Here is a 21,988-nt window from a genome sequence, read left to right on the forward strand (position 1 = left end):
CGAGCTGCAGATGCCCCTCGGGGGGACATTGGGGGGTCCTTGGGGGGTGTTTTTGGGGGTCCCAGTGGCGGTGGTGGCAGAGCCGTGGCAGGGGGCGGGCGGATGTGGGTGCCCACACAGGGGGGTTGGGCTTCCCCGGCCGGGCCCTCCAAGCTCTGCTGGTGCCATGTGGAGACCACACGGGACTGGTGGGGGGCAGTGACACCAGGTTTGGGGATCCTCAGGAAAGCTGCAGTTTCCCTAAGCGGGACCCCTGAGAGAGGAGACCCCCAGAACCCCAAAGCAGGGACCCCAAGAGTGGAGGACACCTGGGATTGCTGGGACCCCAGCGAGGGGTGCTAGGGCTGGAGGGGCGGGATGATGGGTGATTTATTAAAATATGGATATTGATCTAATATCAATACCCAACTGTGACGGACAAAAGACTCTCTAACAGGTTAGAGTTAGAAAGTGTAGGTTTAATGCAATGCTGGGCAGCTGCATGGGATCACTCCCTAATATGCACTGCAAAGTTACAAGTGATTACAGACTCTATTTATGTACATAAGTGTTGAATACCCCAAATACTAATACATATTCATAACACTAATGCCTGGCATCCTCCGCTTCATTATCATAATTAGATAAAAGACCATTAAGCATGCATAGTTTATTCTTTGAATTAAAGTCAGTGGTCTCTTTTATGGGGAGGGGTCATAAAAAGAGGAAGCAAGGAGAGTCTTCCTCATTCTAAACTTTCAACCTTTTCAATGGCTAACAGGACAAATGGAACCTGGTAGAACTCCAGTTTCCTGTTTCCATGACTGTTTCAATGGGATGTTAGAAGATTTACAGTTGTCTGTGTTCTTAGATCTATTTACCAGTTTCTTCTGTTTCTCATTATAAACACAGCTAAACAAATACAAAAATGACAAGCAATTAGTTATTTAGATCTGGGATAGTTATTTTAGATTCATTTCCTTTCAACTAACCATTGACTCTTAATTATTTCCAGCACCTAATTATTTCCTATCTATCTATCTACTTTAACTAATTCAGGCAAAGCTGATCTGTAGCTAAAACCTTAACTTTTCTAAAATCCTTAATTCCTTTGAAGTTCATATCTCACTGAAAAGGGGTTCAGTGGTCCTGGTGCCAGAAGAGGCTGCTTCTAGTATCAACTTAGTTGCCCCCACCCTGTGTGCTTTCAGTTTTGTCATCACTCCCAGTATGAGCCCAGTCACTGCCAGTCTTTCCTCATTATGATGCAGTTTGCCCCAGCATGGTCCCAGTTGCTCCCAGTTGCTCCCACTTTCCTCCCATGTGTTCCCGGTTCTCCCAGTTGCCCCTGGAGATCGAAGTAAAAACTGTTCCATGACCCATTTCTCATAAGTCCAGGACGATATCTTTGGTTAATGGCCCAGCTGTTAAAACCAAATGGGGCAGTGTTCTTGATCTCTTCCATGACCCATCCTCCCTCCAGGGAGATATCTTCTCTTAATGGGCCATTGAGTCTCACTGCATGACTGATAAAATTACATCATCCCATTGTGAGATGCTCCACCCAGAGGGAGGAGCCAAGCATTCCCAACTTGGATATAATCTGAGATTTAAAGCACCAGAAGCAGCCTGGTTTCCACTGGATTCCCAGAGGAAGACCAGACTCATCTGCACCACCACTGGACCTTCAGAGGAAAACTACACCCTTCTACAAGATCATTGCTTCAACAAAACCACACCTGTCACTCCAGGAGGACTGCAGCCACGATTTGATTGGACTGCTAGCAACACCCTGACTACCCGAGTGTCAGGTTGGATTCTGACTCTCTCAGAATTTTTGTATTTTAGTATTGCATTTTTAGTTTAATTTTTAATTTTTTAGGTTAGGCTGCAAGGAAGATGCTCCAGGACAGCCAGGCAGGTGAGGAGGAAGTCAGTGCCCCTTTCCCCCTCTCTCCTGCTCCATCTCCCAGCCCAGCATGGCCCCTGGCTGCAGGACAACCCCGCTGCCGACGCCGTCCTGCCGGGCATGCACTGGGAGGATCTCCTTCCCCTTCTCTCAGGCATGGAGGCAAATCCCATCCTCTCCTTGTCCTTCCTCCCCCAGAAAAGGAGATGAGAATGGAGACCCAGGAGGACAAATCCCGAGGGCAGGACCTTGTGGAAGAGGCCGTCTTGAGCAGCTCCATGTTGCAGGAATCCAATGGGAAGGAAAAGCCCCAGAGATCCTGCATGAGGAGGGCTTCCAAACCCATCGCAGGGTGCTTGGAGAATGGAAGACCTGGACTGTGCCAGGAAGATGGACAGAACTTCAGCCAGAGCTCCCACCTGATCCAGCACCAGATGATCCAAACTGGGGATCAGCCCTTCAAGTGTGGGGAATGTGGGAAGGGCTTCAAGCACAACTCCACCCTTGTGACCCACCGGCGCATCCACACTGGAGAGAGGCCCTATGAGTGCGGGGAATGCGGGAAGAGCTTCAGCCAGAGCTCCCACCTGATCCGCCACCAGAGGATCCACACTGGGGAGAGGCCCTACAAATGTGGGGAATGTGGGAAGGGCTTCAAGCACAATTCCACCCTTGTGGCCCACCGGCGCATCCACACTGGAGAGAGGCCCTACGAGTGTGGAGAATGTGGGATGAGCTTCAGCCACTGCTCCATCCTGATCCGACACCAGAGGATCCACACCAGGGAACGGCCCTACCAGTGTGAGCAGTGTGGGAAGAGCTTCAGCCAGCACTCCCACTTGATTTGCCACCAGAATATCCATGCTGAGGAAAGGCCATACAGGTGTGGGGAATGTGGGAAGGGCTTCAACCAGAGGTCCAAACTGATCATCCACCTAAAGATCCACACTGGGGAGAGGCCCTATGAGTGCGGGGAATGCGGGAAGAGCTTCAGCCAGAGGTCCCACCTGATCTGCCACCAGAGGATCCACACTGGGGAAAGACGCTACAAGTGTGGGGAATGTGGGAAGGGCTTCATCCAGAGATCCAAACTGATTATCCACCTAAAGATCCACACCGGGGAGAGACCTGACAAGTGCCCCGAGGTTTCAGAGAAGCTCCAGTCACCTTGTGCACAAGCGGATTCACACAAAGAAGAGGCCCTTCCGCTGCCACAACTGCAGGAAGGGCTTCAAGCACAACTCCACCCTCATCATTCACCAGCATATCCACACTGGGGAAATGCCCTACAAGTGTGCGGAATGCAGGAAGGGCTTCCACCAGATTTTCCAACTGGTCATCCATCAAATGATCCACACCAGGGAGAGGCCCGACGAGTGTGGGGAATATGGGATGAGCTTCAGCATAAGCTCCCACCTGATCCACCTGATCCTGAGCATCCAAACCAGGGAATGGCCCTACGAATGTCCCGCTTGTGGGAAGAGCTTGTCCAGGAGCTCTCACTTGAGCAGACACCAACGGAGACACCAGTAAGGGAAGGCCTAAGAGTGCCTCAGCTGCAGGAAGAGCTTTGTGCAGTGCTCCAACTTAGTCCTGCTTCAGAGGACCCACATTGGGCAGAGAACTGGTGAGCCACGTTCCCAGCGATCCGCACTGGAAAGACACTGGGCTGGTGGTCCTTTTCTTTGGTGGTCCCTAATATTCATTTGATTCATCTTCATCCCTTTAAAAGAGACAAAACTGGGGATAAAAATCAACAGATTCATCAAAGGCAGCTAAAGCCTCATGTTTTACTAGTGTTTCAGGGCAATCTGGGACTCAAGGAGATATTGGGGAGGAATTGGGGGTTTGTGGGGTATTTGGTGGTGGTCTCCATTTCTGGGTGCTCAGAGAGATGAGAGGGTTTGATCTGTCACCTCAAAACCACTTCATGCTAAAACTACACAATCTCACCAAAAAAATTACTTGATTGCACACCCCCTGAGGGAGGGATGGGGTTGGAAGGGGAATGGGTGAAGTAGGGTGAAAATCAGGAGGGCTGAGGTGGGCAATGGGTGGGACAGGATGGGTGGGATGCGGTTTGGGAAGTGTGAAATTGGGGAAATAGGGCCTGGGATGGCAGGGGTGGGATGGATTTGGGTTGGGATTGGGGTGATGGGGTGGGGTCTTCTTGGGATTTCTTGCTCCGAAATTCAGGTGGTTTTAGAGTCTTTTCGTCCTCTGCTAAGCTCTGAGCCAAACGCAAGAAAGAGACGGAGTCTTCAGGTTCTGATTTTTCACGGCTGCGCGCTTCGTTTATTGTTTCTTATCTTACAAATTTCTCAGTGCCCAACTAAGGTCTGTGCAGCTGCCTGTGCATCTGGTGACTCCTTCTCGCACTGGGCTGTTGCTATCTTTTATACTAATTGCTACGTATTCTTTATTTATCATTATTTGCCAATACCTATCACTTATACTAAAAAGGTCATCTCTACTTTGACCCAATCTCTTTAAACTATTTTGTGCCACCGTCACTGCAGAAAATGGAGTGAGGGAAGAAGAAAGAAGAAGCAGGAGACAACACCCCAAATCCTCCATCTTGCTCGCATTCACTTCAATACTAAAAACCCAAACCAACTGTTTTCCCACCCTGTGATAAGCTAAACTACTATCTTTCACACTCTTTTGGCTTGCAATCCTTCCCACAGTGCAGGAAGCCTTTCCCATGGACTGAGATCAAAGCCAATGTCCCTCTGGGCTCTGGGCCAGGGTCCCAGACCCCCCTGTCCTGGTCTCTGACCCCCCAAGGCAGCCAAAGAAATGCCCTGGACTCCAACAGGTTGCCTCCTAAGGAACCAAGTAGTCAGAGGCCCTCAGAGGGGTTCCATGGGGACTTTCCAAGAGTCTCCAGGCTGTTCCAGAGCTGGAATGTCACAGGCAGAGACAGGGGCTCCATGGAGACCTCCCAGGGGTTTCTGGGGATGGTCAAGAGCCCTGTGGTCAGAGGCAGTCACAGCCATTCCATGGTGACATCCCAGGGGACCTTGGGCTGCAAAGGCACCGATCTGTCACAGGCACTCACAGGGGCCCCACGGTGACATCCCAGGAGTCCCCAGGCTGCCAAAGAGCCGGGATGTCCCAGACACTCACAGGGGTTCCTGTCATGGGCAGAGTGGGAGCTTCAGGCAAAAGCTTTATATCTTCATTGGAGAAACTCCTGCTGAGTCATGAGGTGGAGAAATGACACCCAACAGCCACCATGGTTCCCCAGACTCCTCCAGGATGCCTAGACTTTTAAGATTCCATCTAAGAGAGGAGACTGGGAGTGGCTGGATCCAATCCCAACCCCCCATTTGGTCAGAGGTTTATGTGTAAAAGATTGTACAGGTGGGATTGAACTGCAATGCAATTTGTCCCACAGGATTAACAATGGAATACCAGATATATTTATAAAAACACAACTATGATTGATTCAGATCAGGAATGGACAGAAAGATTTATTCACACTACAGAGTAAATAAAAGAAAGAGTTATTTACTCCACAGTATAGGAGCTATTACAATTACTAGAATATCATGCTCTAGAAAGCAATTCTGAAGTAAATAGGCCTTTTTTACACTTGTTTGAGTTCATTGCAGGCAGAGCCTCCTGCTCCAGCAGGAACTGCCTTTCCTGTGCCAGGACCAGGGCAGATCCCGCTGCAGGAAAAGCCCCAGGCCAGCCCCAACACAGTGAAGGCCTCGGGCACAAGTGCAGAGTGCCGTGCTGGGAGCTGTGCCAGGGAGAGCCTGAGGCACCAAAGGCACCTTGGCAGCAGCAGCTGCTTCCAGGCCATGGCCAGAAGCCTCCCTTGGCAAGGCGGCCTGGTGGCCACCACTGCAGAGCTGCTGCTCCAGGGCTCATTTCTGGCTGGGCTCTGCCCCAGCCCACAGAGTGTGACCTCAGCCCTGACTCTGTCCCAGCCGCTGTGCCTGAGCCCTGCAAAGCCTAAAGGTCACCTGTGCCAGCCTGGCTCTGTCAGCCCCTGGGGCAGGGCAGGGAAAGGCCAGAGAAGGGGCTGGCTTTGGCTGCTGGATGTGGGCTCCAGCAGAGACAAGGAGGAGTCAAGGGAGTGGATGGAGTCCAGTGAGCAGCCCCTTCTCCCCATGCAATCCTGGAATGGTTTGGATGGGAAGAGCTCTGCAGTGCTCATCTCATCCAAACCCCTGCCATGAGCAGGGACATCTTTCACCAGATCAGGTTGTTCAGAGCCTGGTCCCAGCTGGACTTGGATGTTTCCAGGGATGGGGCAGTGAGGAACTCCCTAGGAACCTGTCCTAATGTATCACCAACGTCATCATCAAAATTTTCTTCCTTATCTCTCTTTATCTGAACCTCCCTTCTTTTAGTTTAAAACCACCACTCTTTGTCCTATTGGGACAGGCCCCACTAAAAGCTTTGTCCACCATTGCATTTCCAATCAGTTGGGTTTCCATGGCAATTGCCATGACAGGTGACCCAGGTGTGGTGTCCCAGTGAGGGCTGCCATGGAAGCAGTGCCCAGCACTGCCCCTTTCTGTCTGGCTGAGCTGGCCTTTGGCCCTGGCAGTGGCGTTTGCTGCTGGTTCCATGGCACCTGAGCAGCCAGCGCGGCACAGGGCAGGTGGCCGTGGCACAAGCCCCCAGCAAGGGATCCCCTCTGGCTCTGGGCAGTGACACCAGCCCTGAGCAAGGGGCTGGTGCAGTGGGGTCAGTGCAGTGTCCATGGCCACAGCCCCTTGCAATGGCCCAGGGCAGGTTGGGATGATGATCCACCCTCACTCCTGGCCCAGGGCAGGGCTGCAGGGCCCTTCCCCACAGCCTGTCTGCACACAGGGCAACCTTCCAGGGCTCTCTGCATTTCCCTTCCCCTCACTCTTGCCTCACTCACACACCTCCCAATCACCCACCTGGAGCTTTGAGCTGCAAGGAGTTCAAAGCGTGTCTGTCCTTCAGGAGCTGGTCTATTTCTGGCTTCAGCCAACTCTGGATTTGTGTTTATTGCAGAACTTCCTGTGTGTCTAAAACACTCCTTGCTTGGTTCTGCCTTGGGGAGTGGCAACCCCCTTGGTGGCACCTTGGGCTTGGCACACACTAGAGGAGATTGCCTGAAACTTAGGAGTTTTAGATTGCTAAAAAAGGAAGAAAGCTCCTCTTTGTCTGAGTGCAGCCAGTTCTCTGAGCAAAGCAGGTCCCAGGTGAGTGAGGAAAGATAGGAGGGGGTTGGGGGATGTGGAGCAAGGTTGTCCACACTGGGTCAGACCTCAAGGCACAGCTTCTCTGACCAGGCCAGACCTCCTTGGGAGTCCCTGGGTCAGTATCAATCACAGAATGTTGCAATCACCTCTTCCGTAAAGAGAAAAATACACCCTTAACAATAGGAAGGTGGGTTTATTTGAAACTCTTTGAAATATTTCTCCATAAGTGCAGCAGGAAAACTTCCTAATGAATGGCAGTAGACCAGAGGGAAATCAAGGCACAGCCATGGTTTGTCAGGACCTGATCCTGATGAGTCCGGTGGTGCACTTGGTTCTGAGCCCTGGAACCTCAGGGCCTGAGAGGAGATTGCACAAACCTTTCCATGAGTGACAGTCAGAAGCAAAGCCCAAAGTGTCTCGAAGCATTAATGTGTCCATACCCAGCACAGGCTCCTCATGGAGTTTATATTAAGAAGGCTTTTGACACCATAAATACTGAAACTAATGAAATGGAGTTGAATGCCTATGGCTAAGAATTAAGGGGAAAGCCAACAAGGCTCACATCTTACTGGGCATCTGTTATGGTTCACCCAACAAGGAGGAAGAGGTGGACAAATTATTTTATAAGCAGCTGGAGAATGTTTCAGGATCATCAGTCCTTGTTCTTGTGGGTGACTTCAACCTGCCAGACATCTGCTGGGAACTTAATACAGCAGAAAAGAGGCAGTCCAGGACATTTTTAGAGTGCATGGAGGACAACTTTTTGTCACAGCTGGTGGGTGAGCCCACCAGGGGAAGGACTATGTTAGATCTGCTGTTTGCAAATAGAGGTGGGCTGGTGGGAGATGTGGTGGTTGGAGGTCTATTGGGGCAGAGTGATCATGAAATTATAGAGTTCTCAATATTTGGTGAAATCAGGAGGAACACCAGTAAGATTCTTACATTGAATTTCCAGAGGGCAGACTTTGGCCTGTTTAGGAGACTTATTCAGAGAGTTCCTTGGGAAGCAGCCCTTAAAAGCAAAGGGGTTCAGGCAAGCTGGGTGTGCTTCAAAGCAGAGATTTTGAGGACACAGGAACAGAATATCCCTGTGTGCCAAAAGATGAGTCAACAAGGTAAACGTCCGGCCTGGATGGGCAAGGAGATTTTGAAGGAACTTAGAAATAAAAAGAGGCTGTCTCATCTTTGAAAGGAGGCTCAGGTCTCTCAGGAAGTATTTAAGGGGGCTGCTAGAGCATGTAGGAAAAAATTAGGAAGGCCAAAGCTCAGTTTGAACTAAAAATGGCGACGTCTGTAAAAGATAATAAAAAATGCTTCTACAAATATATTAATGCTAAATGGAAGGGTAAGGCCAACCTTTGTTCTCTATTGGATGAGGGAGGGAACTTAGTAACTGCAGATGAGGAGAAGGCAGAAGTGCTTAATGCCCCCTTTGCCTCAGTTTTCAGTGGGAAGACAACTTGCCTCCAAGACAACTGTTCTCTTGGGTTGGTTGATGGAGTCAGAGAATAGAATGGTCCCCCCTTTATCCAAGAGGAGGCAGTCAGAGAACTGCTGAGATGCTTGGATACCCATAAATCCGTGGGCCCAGATGGGATCCATCCCAGGGTGATGAGGGAGTTGGCAGATGAGCTTGTGAAGCCACTCTCCATCATCTACCATCAGTCCTGGCTCACTGGTGAGGTTCCAGATGACTGGAAGCTGGCCAATGTGACACCCATTCACAAAAAGGGTGCAAAGGAGGATCCTGGTAATTACAGACCAGTCAGCCTGACCTCAGTACCTAGCAAGATAATGGAACAGTTTATACTGAGTGTCATCACACAGAATTTACAGGATGGCCAGGGTCTCAGACCCAGCCAGCACAGGTTTAGGAGAGGTAGGTCATGTTTGACCAACCTGACCACCAGGTGACCCACCTGGTGGATGCAGGAAGGGCTGTGGATGTTGTCTATTTGGATTTCAGCAAGGCCTTTGACACTGTCTCTCACAGCATACTCCTGGATAAGCTGGCAGCCCATGGCTTGGACAGGAGCCCTCTGTGCTGGGTTAGGAACTGGCTGGATGGCCAGGCACAGAGAGTGGTGGTGAACGGTGCTGCATGCAGCTGGCGGCCAGTCACCAGTGGCGTCCCTCAGGGGTCTGTGCTGGGGCCAGTTCTGTTCAATATTTTTATTGATGACATGAATGAGGGTATTGAATCTTTGATTAGTAAATTTGCAGATGACACTAAGCTGGGAGCGTGTGTCAATCTGTTGGAAGATAGGATGGCTCTACAGAGAGATCTGGAACAGTTGCATGGGTGGGCAGAGTCTAACAAGATGAAGTTTAATAAGTCCAAGTGCCGAGTCCTGCACTTTGGCCACAATAACCCCCTGCAGTGTTATAGGCTGGGGACGGTGTGGCTGGACAGTGCCCAGGAGGAAAGGGACCTGGGGGTACTGGTCAGCAGCTGGCTGAACATGAGCCAGCAGTGTGCCCAGGTGGCCAAGAGGGCCAATGACATCCTGGCCTGGATCAGGAATGGTGTGGCCAGCAGGAGCAGGGAGGTCATTCTTCCCCTGTACTCTGCACTGGTCAGGCCACACCTTGAGTATTGTGTCCAGTTCTGGGCCCCTCAGTTTAGGAAGGATGTTGAGATGCTTGAGCGTGTCCAGAGGAGGGCATGTGGCACTCGATGCCATGATCTAGTTAAGGTGTTAGGGCATGGGTTGGACTCGGTGATCTTGAAGGTCTCATCCAACCTAGACATTCTGTGATTCTGTGTAATTCTGTGAAAATGCTCTGGGTGGCACTGATCAAAAAAGGCAATGGCAGTTTTACAAATAAAATTCAAGTGGCAGCCTAAAGAGGGGCAAGAACAGCCATGATTTACAATTCTCAAGGCAAAGGCAGCAGCAGCCTCCTGCTGTCACCTCAGGGTGAGTAAAACAGTGCTGAAAGCAGCACTGGAACCCGATCCTTTCTTTCTCTGGAGGCTGGGTCAGGGCAGCACAGCCGGGCCCTGAGGAATCAGGGCTGTTTGTGGGTGATTGTTGCCCTACTCCAGCATTCAGCTGGAAAAAGCCCTTGGAAGGCGAGGCAGGAGCAGGTGGGAAGGGGCCGGCGCTGCTGCTGCTCCTGCCCGGGAGCCCCGGCTGGGCCGGGCCGGCGCCCGCTGCGCTGCGGCTCCTGCTGCTGCCAGAGCCGGGCGGGACTCGGGGACAGGGAATGGACACGGGGGGACAGCAAAGGCCTGGGGGGCTGCAGGGATGTTCGCGCTGGGGCCAGCGCCAGCACACAGCTTCAGCCGCAATGAACCCCGAGGGAAACGCTGGGGAAAGGCTCCATTTCAGCCTTTCTTTACTCATGGCTGTGAAGGGACCGAAATGAAAGGAGAACAAGCAGGGCCCGACCCCTTCTCCTGTGGGAGGAGCCCGTGCCTGAGGGTTTGAAGGGCCATGAGGGCATGTGAGGGGATGTGAGGGGATGTGAGGGGCCATAAGGGGTTTATAATTGGCCATGAAGGGTTGTGAGGGGCCATGAGCATTTAGGAACTAGGTCTCATGGGTTAGTACAGTTTGGTTTTTTAGTTATAAAAGAATGTAAAATACTTCTCCAGGTCAGGACCTGGGAAGTGTTTTGGAAGAGACAGAGACCTATCAGAGAGTTAGTTAGAATATTGACATCTATTATGACCACTGAAATTGTTAGCTGCAACTTTGGGAAGTACTATATAAAACCCCTTGATTTCCTGTAGGTGGGTTCTTTTCTTTCTTCCTTTGGCCAGAGAGAGACAGGTAACATCGAGCTGGGGCTGCTGCTCCCTCCCTTTTTCGGGGGGAGCTGGCCTGAGGCCTGGCCGGATTCCATCGGCTCCCGGGTGAAGTGGGGGGAAGGAGAAGTTGCTGTTTTGTAACAGCTACTTTCTTTAAACTTCCTTGGAGCAGAGAAAAATCTCTGCTGGGCCCCTGATGGGAGCTATGGGCAATATTTGGGCCGAGGCCACCCCAATTTACACCGAGGGGTGGGCTGAGAAAGCATTTATGATCCTGCCTGTTTTTTTGTGATCTAGACTGCCGAGTGCTCCGATCTCTGATGTTTCTGTGAGTTCTTCCTCCCTCATCAGCTCAGCCTTGAACATCTAACACCACGAGCCACAGAGGAAAAAACAAAGACTCTGAGCAGATTTAACTCTTTCTTAGCAACATGAAGCTTCCAGAGCTTAGCCCTTCTCTGAGCGAGTAAGAAAGGACAGAGTGAACATAAAGAACAGCAGGATGAAGTCAGTAAAGCAAGAGTGAAAAGACTATTAGGACAGAGGGCTGAAGAGTTGGTTGTTCTATTCTTACTTGAGCCATGGAAATGAACTCTATATTTAGGTCATTCCTTTAAATAATGAGAAAAATATGCATTTGGGGAGATTATTGTTCTAATTTGTGTGTAGATTTAAGCAAAGGTGTTTGTGATGAACTTAAGTAATATCCTATATGATGCTTGAACAGAGATAAAGATGAGAAACCCCCTGCGCCAGTGAAGAAGTGAGAAGATATCTGTACCTTGAAGTGAAGAATCCTTTGCTTTGGAGTTATTAATCTTTAAAAGGTAACACCCCAGTATGCAAAAGTCTAAGACCCATGACCCATAAGCAGCTTGGGAAACTGCTCCTGGGAAGGTCACAAAGGCAGGTTTCTCCGGGCGGTTGTTTTTGTGACAGTTTAAAACCCACAAGAAAACTGTTCTAAGTTGTCAGTGGGATCCATGACTCAAAGGGATACTCTTCCCCTAACGAAATAATGAAAGACTATTATCAGATAGTAAAACTGAATGAAAATTACAAGTTTTGTCTCTTTATGTTGTTTTGTAAGAAAGTGAACAGTTTGTAAGGGGAGGGAAAAGTGTTTTTTGAAGTTTCATTCCATTTTAGGTTTTTTCCAACTTTCTGTTTTTTTCTATTCTTTTAGTGTATGTTAATAAACTATTTGTTAATTTTAAGGTTGAGCCTGCTTTGTTTTTCTCCTAGTCTCTCTCTCACAAAAAGAGTAAGTACCAAGACCAAAATTTAGCGAACGTGAAACCACTACATTGATTAGTGTTTCTGCCCAGTTTAAAATTAAACCTATGACAATTGGTGGAGAATGTGGGCAATTGACAAAGTTGTGAGATAAGATTGACTAGGAGAATCTAAAAGCAAACTATTAATTAAGTAGAATTATAGTAAAATGTGTAGGGGTGGAATAGTTTTATTGCTTTAAATAGATAAAGTTGTATATTATATGTAACCTTAGTAATGGGTTTATATGTGTATTCCCAAAGTCGAGGGGTGGATTGTCATGGGTTAGTACAGTTTAGCTTTTTAGTTATAAAAGAATGTAAAATAATTCTCCTGGTCAGGACCTGGGAATTGCTTTGGAAGAGACAGAGACTTATCAGAGAGTTAGTTGGAATATTGACATCTGTTCTGACCACTGAAATTGTTAGCTGCAACTTTGGGAAGTACCATATAAAACCCCTTGATTTCCTGTAGGTGTGTCGGGGCTTTCCCCGTTTTTCGGATGGTTTCAGAGTCTTTTGCCCCCCTGTACAGCTCTGAGCCAAACCGAAGGAAGGGACGGAGTCTTCAGGTTTAGATTTTTCAAGGTTGCATACTTTGTTTATTATCTTACAATTTTCTCAGTCCAACAAGATGTTTGCAGCTGCATGGACTTCTCACATCTCTCCTCCTGCCTCTGGGCGGTCCTTATCTTTTATACTAATTGCTATGTATTTTTTATTAACTATTTCTTACCAATGTCTATCACTATTACTAAAAAGGTCATCTTTACTCTGACCCAATCCTCACTAACTACTTTGTGCCACATCACTGCTGAAATGGAGTGAGGGAAGGAGAATGAAGAAGAAGGAGACAATGCCCCAAATTCTCCATCTTGCCTTCATTCACTTCAATGCTAGAAATCTAGATTTACTGTTTTTTCACCCTGTGATAAGCTAAACTACTATTTTTCACACTCTTGTGGCCTGCAAACCCTCTCTCAGTGTAGGAAGTTTTTCCCATGGACTGAGATCAAATCCAGTGTCTCTCTGAGCTCTGGGCTGGGGTCCCAGACCCCCCTGTCCGGGTCCCAGACCCCCCTGTCCAGGTCCCTGACCCTCCAGGGCAGCCAAAGGAATGCCCTGGACTCCAACATTTCCCCCTCCTGTTTGAACCAAAAACGCCTCCTTGGCCATTCTGTCCATGGCTTGCCGTATACATAGAAACAAACACTGCAAAATGATGCAAGCCCTACTAAAATATATATAACTATTTTCAAAATATCCTTCCACAATGTCGAAAGGTCAAACAAATTGAACAAACCATCCATCCATGATCCAGTTACCTCTCCAAGTTTGTTCACACTCTCCTGCAATTGCCTGATGTTCTCATGAATGGATTTGGAATGATCCGACAAATTCATGCAGCACATTCCCTCAAATTCCTCACACCCATGCCTGTGGGTCAGCAAAAGATCATCAATCGCTGCCCTGTTTTGGAGACTTGCTCGTCTTACACTGTCAATGTCTAACAACATGTCACTCAGTGCAAGAGAGATGGCTCAGGCATGTTTGCTCAGCCAACAACCCACCCGATCCAATTGTGTCAAGGCTGCTCCTGATGCTGACTGTGGTGAAAAAAGTGCAACCGCAATTCTCTGAGCCTTGCTCCATGTGTGAACATCATCATCACAATTTGGATCATACATTTGAACAGACCTTTTCCCTCTCTGTTTTAGTTTTCTCATCAGTGTCATGTCGGGTGTTAGCAATGAAAGCATTCCAATGCTGCATGGACCACCTGTGGCATTCGCGGTGATTGCGGGCCAAATTTTGTCCCCACAAATGAGAAAAATTTCCCTTTGGCAACTGAGCTGGGACATGGTTGGATGGTCTTTCCAGCATCTTAGTGTAATGACACCAAGACAATGAATTTCTGTAAAAATTGAGGTTTGGAGTGATGTCTATAGTTTTATTTTGTGCCACTCCAGAAAGGCCGAATTTCACACAAAATTGCATTTGGACTGATCCAAGAATTTCCAGTTCCTGGGGTTCAAAAGGAGCCACAGGAAGGAATTTCGTCCAAACATCCCATCGGTCCACTGGGTTTACAATGGACTTTGAAATCACTGGAGGGATGTTCTCTGGAATCGGCGATTTGCTCACTGTCAACTCCACTAAACATGTTGAGAAAGGTTTCTCTGGTCTTGAGTGTGTCAGGAAGATGGTATCCAAACCTGATACATTGGCTAGAGTTTTCCAAACATTCTCTTTTGGTTGAGCCACGGGCAAAACTGCCGCATTGCTCAAGGCAACCAAGGAGAGAATGAGGCACAAGGATAGTTCTTTCATTTTCAATGCCTTTTTCTCATGGGAATCCCTAAAAATGCAACACCACCCAAGCCCCAAAGAAAACTCAAGTCTCAGAGTCTCTTTTTGCATGTAGAACGAAGGGATGTCTGCTGTCTTGACACCGGCTCATGTCTGCATGCCCACTTCTCTTCCTCCGGTCTTGGGGTCCGTCTCTGCTTGCGTCTGGACTCGGTACGGTTTCTGGTCCAACTGCTGTGGAGACACAAGCATATCCCTCACCCGAAGTTATTAATTTGAATGGTTCTTTCAATGATTGCTTGACCTGTTGGAGAGTGTGGGATACCAAAGGTATGCTGGACACTCCACCTCTTCAGGAATTTGTCAAGCACTCTCCCTATGTATGTTGGTCCATTATCTGTTTTGATTTCTTGCAGCACACCCAAAGATGCAAATGCCTGCAAGAAATGTCGACAAGCATGTTGTGCTGTCTCACCTGTGTGCAATGATGCAAAGACTGCATCTGAAAATGTGTCAACTGAAACATGAACATTTTTGAGTTTCCCAAAAGATGGATATTTTGTGACATCAGTTTGCTATAACTGCAAACTGTGCAATCCTCTTGGATTGACTGCTCCCATAGAAGCAGGAGGCTGTACAAGCTGGCAATCTGGGCAAGCACTAATGATTTCCTTTGCCTGACTTTTGGAAATGTGAAAAGTTTCCATTAGTGCTTGAGCATTCTGATGGAAGAATGCGTGACTCAATTTTGCCTGTTCAAAAATGTTCGGTAAAGTCCTTGAAATTGGCATGGTTAATTTGTCTGCATGTGCATTACCTTCTACTAAAAATCCCAGGAGGGATGAATGAGCCTTGATGTGAGAGACAAAGTACTTACGTTTTCTGTGTTACAACAATGTTCTCATGCACAGCAAGCATGAATACCGCACCTTGGACAAACATCCAGTGAGGTTGTGATCTCTGCAAGTTCTGGACAGTCTTTCTTGAAGTGCCCTTTCTTGCCACACTTGTAGCACTGTCTTTGTTGAAAATTCGCAAATGCATCTTTGACAGCCTTTTCCACCTGATCTCCCAAAATCGTTGCAACGTGCTGTGGTGTTCCCACCTTGCTGCATGCCTCTATCATTTCTGCCACAGAGGGTTGACCAGGCTTTGCACTGATGATACGTTTGCATTCTGGATTGGCATTCGCAAAAGCAAGACACCAAATCAAATGTGGTTTCACCCCCTCATCACTGACTTGCCTGTCCACTGCTTGCGTGAGACGATTGATGAATGAGGTGAAAGATTTTGAAGGACCTTGCTTTATGTCTGTATAACTATTTTCTGTAACTCCTGTGGATGGAATTTGCACCATTGCCTTTCTGGCTGCATCCTTGATGTCTGTCAACACTTCTCGAGGAAAAAGCCTGGCTTGATGAGCTGGATTGTCAAGTGGTGGATCACCGGCCAATTGTGCAACGGTGAGGCCTGCATTCGCTCCTCCCTGATATTTGTCTCTGAGCTCATTAAGAGCTCTCCTCCATTTTGCTTCCCAGATGATGAACTGCGAGTCAGTGAGGATCATTGAAGCAAGGGATTTGAGGTCAAACAGTGTTAAATCATATATATTAAATGTCCCTTTTAAAAGTTGTTTGAAGTGTGGAGACCCCAATCCATTACCACGAATGGCTTTCATCAGATCCTTGACGACTTCATGATCCAATTGCTCCCATCTTGGGTTTGCATCCTGTGTATCATAAGTCACTGGCATTGCCACACTTCTTGAACCCATCTGAAGCGTCTCCCCTTTCAATGCATGCTTTCTTATTTCAGTCCAGTCTGTTGCAAGAAATTCCCGTGCACCAGGAACCTGTGTCTCGTCTGACACTGGAATTAATTGCTGTGTTTGCAGCTTCACTGCTGCTTCATCCTTTCCAGGATCTACCTGTTTTTGAAGCTTTACCTCATTCTGTTTCACTTCCTTTTCCTTTTCTTGAAGAACAGGAACTAGGGATTGCTGGGCATCACCCGATTTCTCTGCAACACCTTTCCTCGGAAGAAAAAGTTGAGAGAAAGGAGACTTTGGGTCTTGTTGGAATTCTGAAGCTGCTTCACTGAATTGCTGGAAAAACTGCTTCATAAAGTCCTTAGATAACAAAAATGTTGATGCTTGTCGTGAAAAATCAAATGCTTTTGCTGCCCAGATAGGAATGCCCTCTGAAGCAGTGGTGCGGATGATGTCGTCATCAGTGATTGACACGTCTTGTTCTTCTTGTGCAGCTTCATCGTCCCTCACCATCGACGAAGGTTCTCTTGGCTTTTGTTTGAATTGCTGTTCTGATGAAGTTGATTTTTTGTATGAAACTGGAAAAAAGCGGTGCAACGTGGCTATCTCACTGCTGAAAGGTGCTTCACTTGGTGTGCCTGACGCTCGTCGTGATTGTTGTGGTTTCACAGTCCCGCCCCTAGGTGATGATGACGCGTTGACAGCTGGCATCTGCTCGCTCGCAGTACTATTTGGATTTGCTGTTTCTTTCACTGCCTTTGGCGGAGTATGTCGAGTTCTCAAAAGGCTTTCAATTTATGGGTACATTTGTAAAACTTTATATAATTTTGGATGTGTGCCCGTCTGCAGAAATGCAGCACCTGTGTTTGAATCGCCGCGTGTAGGTGGTTCCGCGACCAGTGAGCCACTGGTGGGCGGAGTCGAGCTTGGTGACGTTTGCCGTGTGGGGGTGGCACCCTGGAGACACTCTCCGCTTTGGCCACGCTCCTGCCTGTCACCCCTGCGCCCCGCGACGCAGATGTATCTTAAACTGTGCTGTTTCCCGTAGCGTGCGTCATCACTGTGCACCAAACTGCCAATACGGATCCTGGCTCCCCCAGTGCCTCAGTCCTGCTGCCTGAGACCTCACGCTGCTCGTCCACGAACAGTTCTCCCTCGCGATCCACCCCCTCCCGACCTGATGCGCTTCCCGACCGCTCTCTGCCGCGTTCCGCGCCCCGGCGAGATAGGTTAGGATCGCCGCTGCCCGCATGTGCTGCAGTCCCACCCTCCGCTACCGACTCAGTCAGGACCTGTTGTTCTCCCGGTGCCATCCCCCCGCTACCCCCTCCCCCCGTGCCACCCTGTTCCTGTGCGGAAAGGGAAAGGAGCGGTGGGCTGCTGCTGCGCGGTGACTGTGGCGGGGTGAAGGGGCTCCGAGGTGGACTCCCTGTTGGACCTGTCTCCCCCCACTCTTGCTTTCCTGGGACTGGCATTTCACCAGATTTCGATGTTTTTGACGAATTTTGTGGCGAACCCTGGGAGAGCTGAGAGCTCCCCCCTCCTCCATCTCCCAGAGGAGGTATTAAACCTGGGGAAAGCAGCTTTCTGTGTCCTGTCTCTGTCTGGCCGACAGATAAAGCGCTACTTTCCTCCCCCCTGCCTCTTGGCAGCTGCCCAATCCTGGGACTTGCACTGGTATTCTCTGATATAGCTTCTAACATAATTCTACCTGCGGGCAACCGCTTAGCAGCCATTTTGTCCTTCTTTGTGGCTCTATCATACAATTCCCTATTTGCTTCCTGCCAAAACCCTGGCTCAAATAGGACACGGGTCTCACAGTGAGGGTAATTACAACAGACCCAGAGCATCAACGCCTGAATCTCTTTCTCCTTGAGAGCCACACTGTGTGTTAAAATCACCTCTTTTAGTGCTGCTATAATAGAGATTTGTTCCTGTGAAGTGGTCCCCCCATGATCTAGATCCAACTGTTCTTACCAAAGCACGAAGGCTTGTGTGCAGCTGTTGTCGAATTCACCTCAGAGGTCTCCTGATCACTGTCCAGCAGGTCTTAGGCTGACGGATTCCAGGGCCCTTGGAGATCTGTCGGTCTGGGATGAATTTGAGATGAGCTGCTCTGGCCAGAAATGTTCTTCTTCTCCAGAGCTGACCGTCTGGCTTTTGATCTTCTGAGAGCTTGCGATGTTCACTGCAGAGGGTTCACTGTGACCCTTTTGGTGCCCCTTTCCAGGGCTCCACTCAGGGACGCCAGTTCTCGGTTTTTTGTTCCGAGATTCAGGTGGTTTTAGAGTCTTTTCGCCCTCTGCAAAGCTCTGAGCCAAACGCAAGAAAGAGACCGAGTCTTCAGGTTCTGATTTTTCAAGGTTGCGCGCTTTGTTTGTTGTTTCTTATCTTACAATTTTCTCAGTGCCCAACAAAGGTCTATGCAGCTGCCTGGGCATCTGGTGACTCTTCGACTCCTCCCGGACTGGGCTGTCACTATCTTTTATACTAATTGCTATGTATTCTTTATTTATCATTATTTGCCAATACCTATCACTTATACTAAACAGGTCATCTCTACTTTGACCCAATCTCTTTAAACTACTTTGTGCCACTGTCACTGCAGAAAATGGAGTGAGGGAAGAAGAAAGAAGAAGCAGGAGACAATGCCCCAAATCCTCCATCTTGCTCCCATACACTTCAATACTAAAAACCTAAACCTACTGTTTTCTCACCCTGTGATGAGCTAAACTACTATCTTTCACACTCTTGTGGCTTGCAATCCTTCCCACAGTGCAGGAAGCCTTTCCCATGGACTGAGATCAAAGCCAATGTCCCTCTGGGCTCTGGGCCAGGGTCCCAGACCCCCCTGTCCACGTCTCTGACCCTCCAGGGCAGCCAAAGGAACTCCCTGGACTCCAACATCCCCTGCCAGGGAAGTAGTCTCGCTTCGTTAGCCGGGAGTCATCCTGAGTCATTGTAAACCGATATAGTCACGGACAAAGACCTTCTAACTAATTAAAGTTAGAAAGTGGTATGTTTATTCACCAAAGGGCGGCATGGGAGTCATCTCCGAAAGGCATGGCTGCCCTGAACAAGGCTCTTTGCTCTCTATTTATTTTCCAAGATCTTACATACAATACATATGCATAACCCCAGCACCTCCCATCCCCACTCTCTATTAAAATGAGGCTATCAGTCCTTCATGCGTGCGCAGTTCTTCTCTTGAATTGGGTCGGTGGTCTCAAATTGGGTCAGTGATCTCCAAGGATGAAGTCAGGAGAGTCTCCATCAGGTCTCTGTGACCCTCTGGCACTGTCCAAGGTCCCCTGCTTCGTGATTGATTGATACCAAGTCTAGGTGCTGGCCATTGTTCTTACTGGTTTCAATCTGTTCTTATGACGCTTCACTTACTCCACTTTTTCTATAAACAAGCTCATAATATAACAGTTAGCTCTAGCTTGGGCATCTAATAATCATTAACCTACCATTTCCTAATCTAACTTACATCTTGATCAATATAAATTGCTTCTAACCCTTAGCTAAAATCTGAACTCTTTAAAGTCTTGTCTCATTTCCCCACTCCTTCTTCAAAGTTAGTAAATTCTTTTACTAATATGTAAATTCTTCTTCACCTAGCAAAACTGTGTGGTAGGGGTCCTTTAAAACGGTACTATATGCTCTTAATATCAAAATTAAAGCTGCTAGTCGCTTCAGCATTCTCCAAGTCGAAAGAAATATTATAACAAACAAAATCAAACTTATACCAACTAAATTAAACAAAACAATAATCAAATAAACCAAGGTATTGAGCAAATCACTTGCAGCTGGTGACTACCCAGAAAGCACCTCCCACCAATTATGGGATGGGCCTTCTTCTAACCTTTAAATACTCTCCATATAGTCTCTGTGTCATGATGCATTGTAATCAAAGTTCTCTTTCTTTCTAATTTTTTTTTCTTCTTTAATCCATGGTGTTTCAATAATTGTGCAACTAAAGTTCATCTCTACAGGCACAGGGAATATTTCTTGAACAATAGTCAAGTTTGCCTTTATATGTTGGTGGGATACAACATGTGCCTAATAGGAAAAATCACATTCTTCCATTTTGACAAAGTTGCAAATGCACAAGTTAAATTAAATTTTCTTACACAGTTGCATTTGTAACTTTTAGCATCTGAATAAGAGACTTAGAAGAGATAAAATCATAAGCTTTCACTTAGCACTTATATTTACCAGTCACATTCTAATGCAGTGGTGCTGCATTAGCTGTGGCTATAGTGATGGTCATAAATGCCACAACTCTCCAGACTATACCTATTTTATTATTCATTACAATTACAAGCTTTCCTATTTTTCAAAGAGTTGTTATATTATACATATCATTTTACACACACCCTATTTATTTTTCCAAGAAAGTTTTAATTTTAGTTAATTTTCACCTGGTATAATTCTGCATAGTCCCTCAGGAGCTTTCTTCACTTGGGAGTGATGGATCCAGGTGCTTTGTTCCTTGATCTTGTTTGCAGTAAAGGTGATGAGGAGCACTTGGAATGGTCCCTCTCACCATGGTTCCAAAGTTTTTCTGCAATAGACTTAATGTATCCATAATCCCCAGGCTGTACATCATGTACTGGTCCATCTAGTTCTCTGGTTTGAGCCCCAGTTTTATAATTTGCTGCTTAATTTGCTGCACAATTTTGAAATAAAATATGCCCCCCTATCTAAAAACATTGTGGCTGGGACTCCAAAGCATGGTATTATTTCTTATAAGACTGCTTTGGTTACCTCTTGCACTTTGGCAGTTCTGGTAGGGAAAGCTTCTGGCCACCCTGAAAAGGTATCTTTTAATACCAATAGGTATCCGTGCCCTCCTTTCCTGGGTAGTTCTGAAAAATCAATTTGCTATCGCTGCCCAGGTACATATCTTTTCCCAACTTACCCAAGCTTTGGTTTAAAAATATTTTTGGGATTAGTTTGGAGGCAAAAGCTACATTGGCAAGTCACCTATACTTTACAAATTCCAAGTTATAATTCTGTCTTTCAAATAATTATACAAATCATCTATTCCCCAACGTGTATTTTCATGTTCCTCTTCCACTAATGACCATAGCATCTAAAAGGGGTTCATAATCCTTCCTTTCTCTTTAACTGTGAAAGCCCACCCCTCTTGTCTTTTTTTTTTTTTTCCTACTGCTTTGGCTTACCTTCAATGAAAATTTGTTCATCTGGAATTAAGGCTGCCTCAACAGTTTCAACAGTTACCTCACCTTTAGCGGTTTCTTTTGCCTTTCTGTCCACCAGCTTGTTTTCTTCCCCCAATTCAGAGCTCACTTTTTGGTGTGCCTTGATATGCATGATGGCTACATTTTCAGGTAGCTGGACTGCCTCCAACAGTTTTATTATCTCTTGTGCATGTTTAATACCTCTTTTCTTGTCAATTCAACAGTCCTCTTTCTTTCCAGACGGCACCATGAGCATGAACTACCCCAAATGCATACCCTAAGTCTGGGCAGATATTAACTTTCATTCCTTTTGCCAGCTCTAAAGCCCGAGTTCAGGCAGTTATTTCAGCCTTCTGTGCCAAGGTGTTGGTTGGTAATGGTCCAGACTCTATGACCTCTCTGCTCATGGTAACCACATACCCAGCATGCCTTCCACTGATGACACAGCTGCTTCCATCAGTGGACCAGGTCTCAGTATTCTCTAGCAGGGTGTCCTTCAGATCCAGGCAACTGGAGCAGGTGGCTTCGATGGCCTCCAGGCACTCACGGATCACTGGTTCTCCCATGCTCCCGCTGAGGAAGGAAGCTG

General features: G+C 47.6%; 1 pseudogene; it reads left to right on the plus strand.

The window, feature by feature from the left end:
- The first annotated feature begins 1,878 nt into the window (after positions 1 to 1,878).
- Positions 1,879 to 21,988, plus strand: part of LOC131378799 (zinc finger protein 850-like) — a 44,171-nt pseudogene continuing 24,061 nt past the window's right edge.

This window comes from Hirundo rustica, unplaced genomic scaffold (genome assembly GCF_015227805.2).
Source record: "Hirundo rustica isolate bHirRus1 unplaced genomic scaffold, bHirRus1.pri.v3 scaffold_269_arrow_ctg1, whole genome shotgun sequence".
Classification (NCBI taxonomy): Eukaryota; Metazoa; Chordata; class Aves; order Passeriformes; family Hirundinidae; genus Hirundo; species Hirundo rustica.